Raw genomic sequence first — 13,475 nt, forward strand, 5'->3', positions numbered from 1 at the left:
GATTATCTGTTTATTAATCTATAATTAACTGAAATGTATTGTACGCATCTCTTCTTTCTTTTTAGAGATATAATTGACCTCTGTTACTTAAGTGGAAATAGAAACAAAAGGAGATTTTACTAAAAACTTATATTACTTTCTCAGGGCACAAAGGAATTGCTCACTGACCTCACTTTAAAACACATTTCCCCGTCTCTACTAAAAATACAAAAAATTAGTCAGGCGTGGTGGCACGTGCCTGTAGTCCCAGCTACTCTGATGGCTGAGGCAGGAGAATCACTTGAACCCAAGAGGCAGAAGTTGCAGTGAGCCGAGACCATGCCACTGCATTCCAACCTGGGCTACAGAGGGAGACTACGTTAAAAAAAAAAAAAAAAAAAAAACTAAAATTCTGTAATTAATATTCAGTTTGTCAGCTACATAAAACATATTCATTGAGACATGAGGACAAATTGCAAGAAAATTTTATGTACACATACTTCACATAAATATATGAAAATATAAAGGCACATATATGTCTATACCTACATCCCTAATAAGTAATTTCTAAAAAGAGTTTCTACTAAAAAAATGCATTAACGAGTAAATATACTCAAATATACTGGATCGTAGAATGTTTAATCAATGATAAAAAATGTATTAACGTCATTAACTTGTCAATCTTTTTTTTTTTTTTTTTTTTTTTTTTTTTTTTTTTTTTTTTGAGACAGAGTCTTGCGCCGTCACCAGGTTGGAGTGCAGTGGTGCAATGTTGGCTCACTGCAAACTCTGCCTCCTGGGTCCAGATTATTCTCTGCCTCAGCCTTCTGAGTATCTGGGATTACAGGCATGTGCCACCATGCCTGGCTATTTTTTTTTTGTATGTTTAGTAGAGATGGGGTTTCAGCATCTTGGCCAGGCTGGTCTTGAACCTCTGATCTTGTGATCCACCTGCCTCGGCCTCCCAAAGTGCTGAGATTACAGATGTGAGCCACTGTGCTTGGCCAATAAAAATATATTAGCCTTTAATGAAACTTGCTTAATTCACATGTTAATGTGTTCAAATCATAAACACCTTAAACTATAAATACCTAATCATATCCTCATATATTTAGAAAGAATAAAAACCTAGTATTTGATAGCACAACAGGGTGACTACAGTCAAAATAATTTAATTATATATTTTAAAATAATTAAAAGAGTAAAACCGAATAGTTTGTAATACAAAGTATTAACACTTGAGGGAATGGATAATCCCGTTTTCCATGATGTGATTATTATGCACTGTATGCTTGTATCAAAATATCTCATGTACCCCATAAATGTATATGCCTACTATGTACCCACAAAAGTTAAAAATAAAAAAAAGTTTAAAAATACTAAAATAAGTAAAAAGATCAATTTCAAATGGATAAACAGCTGAATGACAAAAACATAAAACAGGGACTCAACTGAATGACTGATTACCTTTAGCTCTGTTTTTATGCAATCCCACATGCGTCCATTCATACAGAACATATGACAGTGACAAATAGCACTAATGACCAGTGAGAGGAGACCAGAGTCTTCTAATGAGCTTGATTCACACATATTTGTCGAGTGAATTTTGTTTCACTAAATTGTGTTTCTTTGTACATTTCTAGCCCTAAAAAAAGTGCAAGTAAACCACTTCTACCTTTCACTAGAGAATGTTTGCACTGCCACAATCATTGACTGCTAACATTTTACAATCTTGCAAATCACAGTCTTGATAATACCTTTAAATGTAGGTTGTATTTTTATTTACTAATGAGGGAAGTTACAAGAGATAGACTGTCTAATTATTTTATAACTCCCATTCCTGATTTTACATCAACCTGCACATATTTAGAGAAAAAAGGTCTAAGCACACATCCTGCTCATAAGAGGTTAGAGGGAGATCCCTCAAAGTACACCATCAAGTGGTAAGTAGGTAACATTATATAAACACACACATATATAGTGTAGAAACAACATACAAACACACGTGTATTTAAATAATGAAAATGTGGAAGCATAAATTTTCCCCACTGAGAAAGGAAACTCTTGTACACATTTCATGGGGATGTAAATCGGTACAGTCATTATGGTAAATAGTATAGAGGTTCCTCAAAAAAATTAAAAATAGAACCACCTACCTACCATATATGAACCAGCAATCCCACTTCTCAAGATATAGCCAAAGGAAATGAAATCAGTAAGTGAAAGATATATCTGCACTCCCATGTTCCCTTACTGAAATATCATTCACAGTAGCCAAGGTATGGAGTCAACTTAAGTGTCTATCAACAGAGGAATGGATAAAGAAAATGTGGAATATATACAAAATGGAATATCATTCAGCGTTAACAAAGAAAAATAATCTTGACATTCACAACTACATGGGTGAACCTCGAAGACTTTATGTTAAGTGAAATAAGCCAGGCACAGAAAGAAAAATACCGTATGATCTCACATATATGGAATCTAAGAAAAAGGTCAAACTTATAGAAGCAGAGAGTAGAATGGTAGTTACCAAGGCTGGTAGTTACCAAGGCTGGGGAACAATCGGGGATTGGGTAGATATTGATCAAGGTATACAAAATTTTAGTTAGACAAGAAGAATATGTTCAAGAGGTCTATTGTATACCATGTTGACTACAGTTAATAACAATTTATTGGATACTTGAAAATTGCTAAGAGAGTGGATTTACATGTTTTCACCACAAAATAAGTATGTGAGGTAACGGATATGTTATTAGCATGATTTAGCTATTCCACAATGTATTTATATATATCCAATCATCATGTTATACAGTATAAACATGTATCTTTTTGTCAATCAAATAAAGGATTATTCCCACAAATACTTTAAAGAGTAAGAACATGCATAATGTAATCATGTTCAAGACTTCTTGGCAAAAAAAAAAAAAAATTAAAGAAAGAAATTGCATAATGACTTGAAAGCCTCATAGAGTATGACCCCAAATCTGATAGCTGCAGGTAAAACTCCTTCTTTATGCTTCAGATGAAAAAAATAAAACAAAAACAAACATACTTAAGGCAGAATATCTCAAACGGAGACCCAAAGATAGATTTTGTTAGCATAGAAAAAATTTTGCTTTTGTTTTTTGGGTAGCGTCTAAAAGTTGGAAAAGTCAAGGAAACAGAACCTTTCCTAGAGCTACCAAAAAGGAAAGTGCTGCTGACACATTTATTTTAACCTAGTGAGACCTATTCAGTTTTGTGCCTTCCAGAACTGTACGATAATAAATTCAGGTTGTTCTATGGCAATAATTTTGTGGTGACACGTTATGGCAGCGAAGAGACAAGATATCATTCCTTTTGAGGATGTTGGGGACAGTGAACCCAATACAAGCATATTCTTCTGTAACACTCTATTGAAAAGTCAAGTAATTAGGATAAATAACATTTCAATGGTAAAGCCACTGCTATCACCAATTTAAGTGGATATACTCAGAGGATTATCAATTTTACCAGTTACATTGGTGTAGTATTTTCTCTTAATGATACAATGTATACTTCAGAATGGAACAAAGCTGATCTATATTAGTCATATAATATATAATGGAGAATGCTTAGATTTCATATTCCTTTACGAATGTAAAAACAGACAAAAGAAAATTCAGGTTTTTGTTTCTATGACCACCTGCTACTTAAAGGTCTCTGCTGTAGAAGAAGTCAGATATCACTTTACTTCAGTGCTTCTCGGACATCAATATACATATTAGTAAGCGGGTGTCTTATTAAAATACAGATTCTGATTCAGTATATCTAGCATGGGGTCAGAGATTTTGTAGTTTCTAAGAATCTCCCAGGTGATTCTTATGGAATCATAAGCCACTCTATGGAACACACTTTGAAAACCAGGGGAGGGATTCACCAATCCCTATCTGAGGCTCCATATTACAAACAAGGCTGAATTCAAAAAGTTTTTCTCTACATCCAGTATTACTAGTTGGGAGAAGAAAAATAAACCCAAACTGACTTTCAACACCTTTTAACCATTTATTAGTGAGCCTATAGGTTCTAAATAAAATGTCTGACTTATTAATTTAATAAATAACATATATACTCAAAAATAAATCCATGTGGTTATACTTTTGTCTTAGCATGATAAGGAGTCAAGACTGAACATTCTAATACCTAATGCAATACTTCCCACAAATACAGAATATATTTCTTCTTCCACATTTTACAATGCTTGGATTTCTTCCAACTGTTGCTTTGTTGAGGGGTGATATGGTTTGGCTCTGTGTTCCCACCCAAGTCTCATCTGGAAGTGTAATCCCCACAATTCAAGGGAGTAGCCTGGTGGAAGACAACTGGATCATGGGAATGGTTTCCCCCATGCTGTTCTCGTGATCATGAGTGAGGTGGTGTAAAAGTGTTTGGCATTTCCCACCTAGCTCTTTATCTCTCCTGCTGCCATGTAAGACATGCCTTCCATTTCTTTCTACTTCCACCATGATTGTAAATTTCCCGAGGCTCCCCAGCCATGCAAAACTGTGAGTCAATTAAATATATTTTCTTTATAAATTACCCAGTCTCGAGAAGTTATTTATAGCAGTGTGGGAACAGATTAGTACAAGGAAATTTCACCACAACAAATTCAGTCTAGGAAAAGGCAAAGCTATTGGGAAAATGTGTCTCAGATAATTACTTTCTTAAATGGCACACCTATTCCATCCATAAAACATACAATAGGTAGATTAAGTTAACCAAATAAGAAACTATTGAATTAATAAATTGATGTATTAGAAAAATTTTATAATAGGATAATCTACTTTTTAATAAAATCCACTCATGAAGTGCTTTCAACATTGGTTGGTTTGACAGTAAGAAAGAATATGAGTCTATATGCCTTCTGCCAGTGAAGCCATTGGAAGTCAACACAATGAGCCCTTTCCCCTAAATTTCAGCCTTTATTTATTTAAAAAATGTAATCTCAACTGAGGAAAAATAAAGGAAAATATTATAGGTATTAGAGGCTCAGAAGGAGAAAAGAAATTAGGTGGAAAATATACATGTGTTACATATATACACACATATATATATATACACATATATATGTGTGTATATATATATATATAAATTTATGTGAATATGTGTGTATATACATGCATAAATTTCATTGAAGAAACAATGAAAATAGGCCTCATTCTAGCTCCTTAACCTATAGCCTAGCAGCTGAACAGTTGAGCATGCAGTGTCTAGAATAACACCTGCCCACAAATTCTGGCTTTGCCACTTAGTAGTTATATGACCTTGCATGAGCACCATAAACTAATACTTGTCTAATAACAAAAGTGATTAGTGGGAGCATGTAAGCCACATGTTTGCATGACTGTTTTTAGAACCTTGAAAGAAATTGTCACTAACTCCAAGGGAAAAGCATTTAAGGAGATAGTTTGCTAAATTTTTGCCACCCTGACAAATAATAGGCTTAAAGATTCTAAGGATCAACCCATATGGACACATGTCTAGTTGTGAAACAACAGGAGACCAGAAAGGTTAGACAGATGCTGTTCTAGATTTCCTCAGATGGAAGAGGTAATGTGCAGCATTTAATTGACTGACAGTATAATTTCATGTATTCAGTTGCTTTATAACTAGATCTCTGGTTTAATCCAGGCAATTTTGCTACTAGTTGCCACAAGAATGACCCTATTTGCAAAGACAGGTTTCAACTTATTTCCTTAAAATTTTATGCAGACTGGAAAGGTATTAGGATATCAGGATAGCTTTTGAATATGCTAGTGTCTCAAGCTCCCTTCTTATGCATAATAAATCTCAAAAATTATCAATATTTGCTTCCAATCTAGTGTATTTAGATATAATGTACTCAATGCAAGTATACTTAAGAAAGCACCAATTTCAGTTTTAGCTCACTGACCCCACAATAAAACAAAAATCAACAATTCAAATTTTGTTTATTCTGTTTAAGATTACACTATAGAAATATAATTCCTTCTGGAAGAATAATTCAATTTTAAATTTTAAGAGCAGAAAAAAATAAATGTTTTTAAAATGTATTTTATGGAACGTTTCAGGCCACATATTTTGAAGCAAGACTGAGAGAGTGTGTTTTAATAAAATACTTAAAACAAATTTAAGTATACACCATTTATTTGGGCAATCTTACAAACCTCTGACTTTGTAGAAGTGATGTGGTATTAATGGAGCATACGCAGACACACACACACACACACACACACACACACACACACGCATGCCTCAGACTTCAGAGATTTAGATGCTAGCGAAATCTCTGCCAAAAGTTCATCATATGACCTTGGTCAAGCACAGCTTGGTGATTACAAGTCAAACCCCCAATTGGGTCTTGACGGCCACATATAGTAGCTGTGCGGTTCCAGGCAAATCAACTCCTTTGAAATATGTTTTCTCATTTGTAAATGGGAAATAATATCATACACTCATTATGTTTAAATGTAATAAGACATATAAAGTTTTTAGCACAACACCTGGTACTAAGTGCTTAATAACTATTACTGTTTATTAATGCAGGTAAAGTGCCTCACTTCTTTGGGCTTCAGATTCTTCACTTGTAAAATAAAGGGATTGGCTTATCATTACAAAATCTCTTCCAACTCAAGCTCTACAATTTAAATGAGAAAACCCAATGCCATCCTCCCAGATAGAAATTGTAAAAACAACCTTAAAAAACACATGTCACACTCATTTTTTTTTCGTATTTTATTTTGGGCTCTCTAAACTTAACAGCTTATTTCTAAGCACCACATTCTATCCAGAGTTGCTTAAGTTTGATCAATCTTCTCTATTGGTCTATATGTAAATGTCTAGGAAAGCCTCAATTCCTATGAAAGCTGGCTATAAGCTAAAACAGCTTTGAGGAGAGTCATATAATGTAGGTAATCAGAGAAAAGTTCAAAGGATTTTCCCTTATAATAAATAACATTCATAGTTCCCTTACAATAATCTGCAATAATGATGTTCTAATTTACAGGTTACAACACCCTTCTGGACTGATTTTAATCCACATTTCTAATGCAAAAACCTTTATGTAATACTGGGATGCTACCTCAAAGTGAGGCAGTAGCCAAAGTGAAATATGTGAAAAACCTCTGTATTAAACCATGATCACACTGTTATTCAAGTAAAACTTGAACAATGCAATTTGAAGCCTAAAGGATAGCAAAGTGATAACCAATATGTAATAGCAATTATATTATAACAACCATCACAATGATTATCTCTGATTAAAGAGATGTACACATGAACACTAACAAGAATAGGTAATATAAGATAGCAACTCTAGATAAAATGTAATAAAAAGTGAGTAATTTGTATAGTTTTAAAGATACTTGATACAATGTCATCAAAGAGAAGTATAGAACAATGAAATACATCTTTAATATTTTTCAAACTGAGAAAATTACAGACAGAACCGCTTCTGTCATGGTGTTCCCTCCCTTGATCTTGTTTATGAGGACATGATTTATTTGAAGGCCACCCAGTAAATAGAGATCTATGTAATTCCTTTCCTCTGACTTACATTCAGGTTTATTTAGTCATTGCAGGGTCTCTTGCCTGACCAACGATGAATAAGCTTTCACATGTATACAGTTCTCTCTACAAAAATACTGCTTCATTTCCCAGGAAATTGTTTTCTAGGGGAAAAAAAAAAGAACATACATAGCTACAGCTATTTTGATTATTCAGTTAGGTACTATGGGCAGAAAAAGAAATAGACGGCACAGTCCCAACCCTTAAGAAAGGGTTTAAAATCCAGTTGAGGATTCCAGTCTAACACACACAAACACAACAACAAAAACAACTAAGAAGACAATACAAAGCAGCCTACAAGCAAGTGACAAATACAAGAATTGATGTGGGAATTCTAGGAAAAGTGAGGTCAGGAACATTTGGGTTAGATTGATTTGGAAGGCACTTATGGAGGGGTGTAACTTGAGTTGAGTTTCCAAAGTGCATAAGATGTGAATTATGTAGAAGAGGGGTCATCCTAGGTGAAGTGGATAGGAGTGGTGTAAGGCGCAAAGTTATAGAGGTAGATCGTTCTCTCTAATTGAACATTAAAGAGAGTTGTGCACTGAAGAATAAAGGAAAATAAGGCTCCTGCATTACAATGAGGCCAGATTATGAAGTTCTGTGGAAGTCAGGTGGAATTAGGCTTGAAACAATAGAAAATAAAGGGTCATGAATATGTTGGTGAAAGAAAGTAATTTGTTGAAAGAAGTGTTCACAAACCATTAAGGATTTGGGGCACAGGTGAAGACTGCCTGGGAAGCTCCTACAGTGACTAGATGGGTGGTGATGAGAGTTTAGGTTGTAAAGGAGAAATGGTGTGAGAAGGCTTTCAAGGGAAAATTTACCAGTACTTGATAATCCGTTAACTATGAGAAGTAGAGAAAAACTCAGATTCCTCTGTAAAATTGCCAGGAGTCTATGATGAGACTGTGGAGGGCAATTAATAACAATACCTGAAAAGTTATTCATCAAGAATAGGCAGGTTGTTCTTCATTGTTCACCAAAACTGCTGAGTGATAAAATCCTTAATGTAAGTAACATAACTGCCTTCCCAATGAAGGGGTGCAGGAAAAGATCTCTCAAAATAATATTTGACTTCAGTGATTCTAGCAGAGACACAGAGGAAGAAGATAGACTTAGCACCAAACTTGATATAAAGATTAAAGATTTATACCAGATTATTCCAAGAAGAAAAAAAAAAAGACAAAAAAGAAAAATTTCTTACTCTGAACCTCCACAATGAACTTCATTCTGTCTTTCCAAAGAATTTAAGGTTCAAAATCATTGGTCACCCCAAATCAGAGCTCCTTTAAGATTAAAAATTAAATCCATTTGAATAATTAGTGTTTATTTTTCCAAACAGTTTCTTATCTGATAAACTTCTATTCCACAAATTCTTCTAGAGTTTCTTTCGTTATTCAACATCTAATATCTGGAAATTAAGAATTTGCCTCCTCAAATTTATAAGGGCCGTTTTGAAGCTAGATATACTCAGCAGGCTAAACTAAATGGCAGATCCCTCCCCATCAACTCGTGCCTGAGACATCACAAGGCCTGGGATTTTCTCTGGTCTCTACTTTCCAAATTCAGCCCAGAAATGGCTCAGCCCCACCTCCTCCAGTGAAACAGAAACAGCGCCTGTGCAAACTCCACGCCTATTCTCCTCATTGTGACTCACCCCGCCCCCACCAAGGTGCTAATGCGCAGGCGCAGCACTCAGTGTCTTTGAGTAAGGCTGTGAGAAATCTACTGTCCAGTGAAATCTAGAAGTGGTAGAATTCAATCCTCTCTTTTCTTCGGAGAAAGAGGCGCCACTTCCTCCTACTACCCGGCCAGAAGCGCGTCCCAAACATCGCTCTCTCCCGGAGCAAGGTTCTTCGCTCTCTGGCAATCCCCATTGTATCTCTATCGGTAACTCGTTTCTAACCTCACTCAGCCGCCAACCTTCGCTAGGAGGATAGAAGCACTTGGCTCCCTAGGACCCACACCAGTTTGTTGGCTGCCTGTTTAAGCCACGGACCCTATGAACACCCCCCCACCCCGCCCCAAACTGGGAGAAGCGTTATCCTGGTGCCTTGTCCTCCCTCCTCCGCCCTTCACACCCACTCAGTGTTGAGTGCTTACCTCGCGTGTGGTGCGGTTACGAAAGAGATCGGCGGAACCCAGATCAGGCCACTGCTGGGGCAGGCGGATTCAGCGAGATTTTTCCTGGGTCTCCACTGCCGCTTCACACAATGAAATCAGCGTGTCCGATCATCAATTCTCATCATGATCGTGACGTCACAAAAGACAGCGGCCAATGGGAGCCTGCGATCAGCTCAGGACAGTCCCTGGCCTCAGCCCAGAACCCAAGAGTGGGGAGGGGGGAAGAGAGATGGCTGCCTGCAACTGGGCTGCCTCTTCCCCGCACAAATCAGCTACATCTACGGTCAGGGCTCTCTACACCTTCCTGAATAGCTGTGAACACCAAACATCCCCTGTGACTATAGTAGTAACATGCCAGCCATTTGAGTAGGTACTCCCTGGCCTTCCAACTTGAGACTGGCTTTTAACAAAATTGTTACATGCTGCCAAAACGAAGTGATAGCATAAAAAAATACAGTATTTTGTGGTCAGTGTTCGATTGACAGGTAAATATTCAGTTTTATTAAAATCAATAAGGTGTCCATCGAGCCTTTAGAATTTTACAGTAAAAACAAGTGTACTGTTATATGTGACTGGCTGACTGATGACTGAGGAAATAAACTATGGTTTTTATTCACCCAACCTCAATTCCTATTCTACCAGAAGCTACTTGGGTGATCACCATTATACCATTACATGAAAAACATCAATCCACATATTACATCATTTAACATTCACTTGATATACTTCCCAGATTTGCTGGATGCCATGAGAGATATAGAATTCATTGATTCCCTGCTATCATAGAACTTGCAACATCGTTTGGAAGACAAGATTAGCACACAGTAAATATTCACAACAATAAAATAAAGTACATGATCATGTGCTCAGTAATTAACTACAGACAAAAGTATTTAGTGATTGGAGACATCAGTGAGATGTAAAAGTCAGAAAAGCATTTTATGAAATTAAAACTTGTGATGTTTCTTAAATGGTGGATAAGAGAGGATGGAAGGCAGAATCTTAAAGGTGAAAGATAGGCAAAGGTAAAGACATATAAATACATGATATGAAGAAGCCTATGATGAAATCAGCTTGACAAATAGAGGGCATATGCTGGGGACTACTGGTACATAGAATAGGCTAATAATAAAGCCTTTGGAAATAGGAAGATAGCTTTTAATTTATTAAAAGCCACCAAACGCCATAAAGCCGAGGACCTCAATCCTCTACAGTCAATTATCTACAGAGCAGTTTAGGTGACTTTTTAAAAACAAAAATCAGATGATGCCCAACTTCAGATTGTCCACTGGTTTCCTTTCACATATACAATAAAATGGAAATTTCTTACCATGTCCTCAAAGCCCTAAATGGTCTGGCCTTCGCCATCGTTCTGACATCACCTCCTGTTACTCAGCAACTAACTCATAAATACGTTAGTCTTCTCTCTATTTCTCAAACAAGTCAAGCTCATGCCCACAGCAGTGACCTTGTACTATTGTACTCTCTGATTTTTGTATGACTTACTCTATCATTGAAATCTTTGCTCAAATGTAACCTTTAAAGAGGTTTTTCTATTTAAAATTGTGATCTTCTTAACACTCTCTATACCCCTTTTTCTGTTTCATTTTTTTCTGCATAATATTTACATAATTCATGCTGTCTACTAAAATGTTACCTTCTCAGATGGGACCTCACAGACCAATCAATTTAAAATAGCATTGCCCCCCACCCCCACCACCATTATCTATCTCCTGTATCTTCTTGCTGTGCTTAATTTTTCTCATATCACTATGGAAAATTACATTATTTATTTGTTTGGTTATTTTGCCTTTCCCTAACAGAATGTAAGGTTGAAGGGGGTAGGAACTTACCTCTCTTATTGCTGTTACATCTCCAATACCTAGAATTGTAGTAGTACCTGGCATGAAGTAGGCATTCAGTGGATCTTTGTTGAATGAATAGATAGGAGAGAGCATAGATTGTACAGTGGAGTAATAGATATTCAGAGATGACAGATGTTTTCAATTTGTCTCTAAGATACCTGTACCTGTCCTGTTCACAATGCATCAATTAAAGGCATGTTTATTGAACTTGTAAGTAAAACGTATCTAAGTAGAATAATTAAAGAATGGATATTAACTAAGATCTCAAAGATCTCAAAATACTCAACAAACAAATGTAATAAGATGAAGTTTGACAGGGATAAACAGTAAGTGTCGCTTTTAGGTTTATAAAAATCAGTTGCATAAGTGCATGAAGGGCAATAAACACCTAAGTTGGGAAGTTTATCTAAAAATTCTATAAATTCCATATGAACTGGTAGAACATAGCTGTTACACAAGATAATTCATACTTAAACTACTTTAGTAAAAAGTTATCATCTGAATCAAGAGAGTTTAAGAGCTCTATTAGTTTCTACCCTAGTCAGACCACACTTGCTCTGTTCTGTTGATTATCTTTATTTGAAAAGAAACATTCACTAATAGCTGCATTTAGAGAAGAAACGCCAGAATGATGAGGCATCTAATACATATATTATTTGAGGCAGGGCTCCAGGAACTGAGGATGCTTAGCTTAAAAACGAGAAGACCTCAAGGATATATAACTATCTTCAAATATTTGAAAGGCTGCTGGGCAAAGACAGATGTGACTTATATTGTGGGTTTCCAGAGGGCAGTACCAAGGCCCAAAAGGATGACTGATGAGGAAACAAGTCTCAGCTTAAAATTCAAGTGTTCAAAAATGATAGAGACTGTTTTGTAAAGTCAAAAGGCCTCAATCACTGGGAATGTTTCAGTGACCATCAGTCACCAATGTTGAAAGATGATCTATATTGAGGGATGGCTAAGGTTGATTTCAACACAGAATTTAACCATTTTTGCATCATGTCAGATGGAATTTGGTCAGGAAAATACCTTAAAAAAACAGTGAGTTTGGTCTTTTAATATTGGTTTGGTTTGGTGGAGCTGAATCTAGGTTGGGGTACCACTAATAAAAGACAACCAATTTACTGCTCTCCCATTCTTCATTAGGTCAATTAAAAAAAGAAAGAAAGAAAGAAAGAAAGAAACATGTGCATAGTGCATTTTGGGTAAGCATAAAACTGCATACATCAAAGAAAGTTCCCCAACTTTAATTTTTTCTTAATTTTCCCATTAATAAAGAATTTATTCTTAAGTTCATTTTAAACAACACAATCATTTATTGATATATGTGAGACCTGCCTAAATAAGCCCAGAACACAGATCTAACCATTGGACTGCTAGGTTTAAAAAACTTTCAGTCTACTTAAACTTACTTTAATTTTTCTAGTAGAGCTGATTTTCATTAACCAGAGGTGCTATGCTTTGTTTGTACATTACTGAGGCTTTTAAATTCACTTCTATTTTTTATTTATTTATTTTTTTTAATTTTTAGAGACAGGTTATTGCTCTGTCACTCAGGCTGGAGTGCAGTGGTGTGATCACAGCTCACTGCAGCCTCAAACTCTTGGACTCAAGTGATCCTCCCGCTTTAGCCTCCCAAAGCATCCATTAGGCTTACAGGCCTGAGCCCTTGCACTTGGCCTATTTTTACTTTTATTTTGCCCACCTTGTAGGAATTTTACAGCTCATTGACATTTCCATTTAAAGTTGTCCATCAAAAGTTGATAACAAAACTGAAATTAAGTGTTGTCCTTTTAAATACTTCTTATTTGGAGCAGAAGAAAATAATTTTAAAATGAAATGTTAAACTTATGGCTTCTCAGTGGATTTCCATTATCCATAGCAGCCATGTTATTAGTATTTCAATGGAAATGCCATTTGAAGGAATTTTTCTAC

General features: G+C 35.9%; 1 protein-coding gene across 4 annotated transcripts in view; it reads right to left on the reverse strand.

Moving 5' to 3' along the window:
* Positions 1–9,786, reverse strand: part of HDX (highly divergent homeobox) — a 162,636-nt gene extending 152,850 nt beyond the window's left edge. For all 4 annotated transcript variants that reach the window (XM_074392345.1, XM_074392344.1, XM_074392343.1 and 1 more), the window contains exon 1: positions 9,652–9,786. The gene's annotated coding sequence lies outside the window, so the exon portion shown is untranslated. The remainder of the gene's footprint in view (positions 1–9,651) is intronic.
* Positions 9,787–13,475: the final 3,689 nt, after the last annotated feature.

The sequence above is a fragment of the Saimiri boliviensis genome, chromosome X, assembly GCF_048565385.1.
Source record: "Saimiri boliviensis isolate mSaiBol1 chromosome X, mSaiBol1.pri, whole genome shotgun sequence".
In the NCBI taxonomy this organism is placed as follows: domain Eukaryota; kingdom Metazoa; phylum Chordata; class Mammalia; order Primates; family Cebidae; genus Saimiri; species Saimiri boliviensis.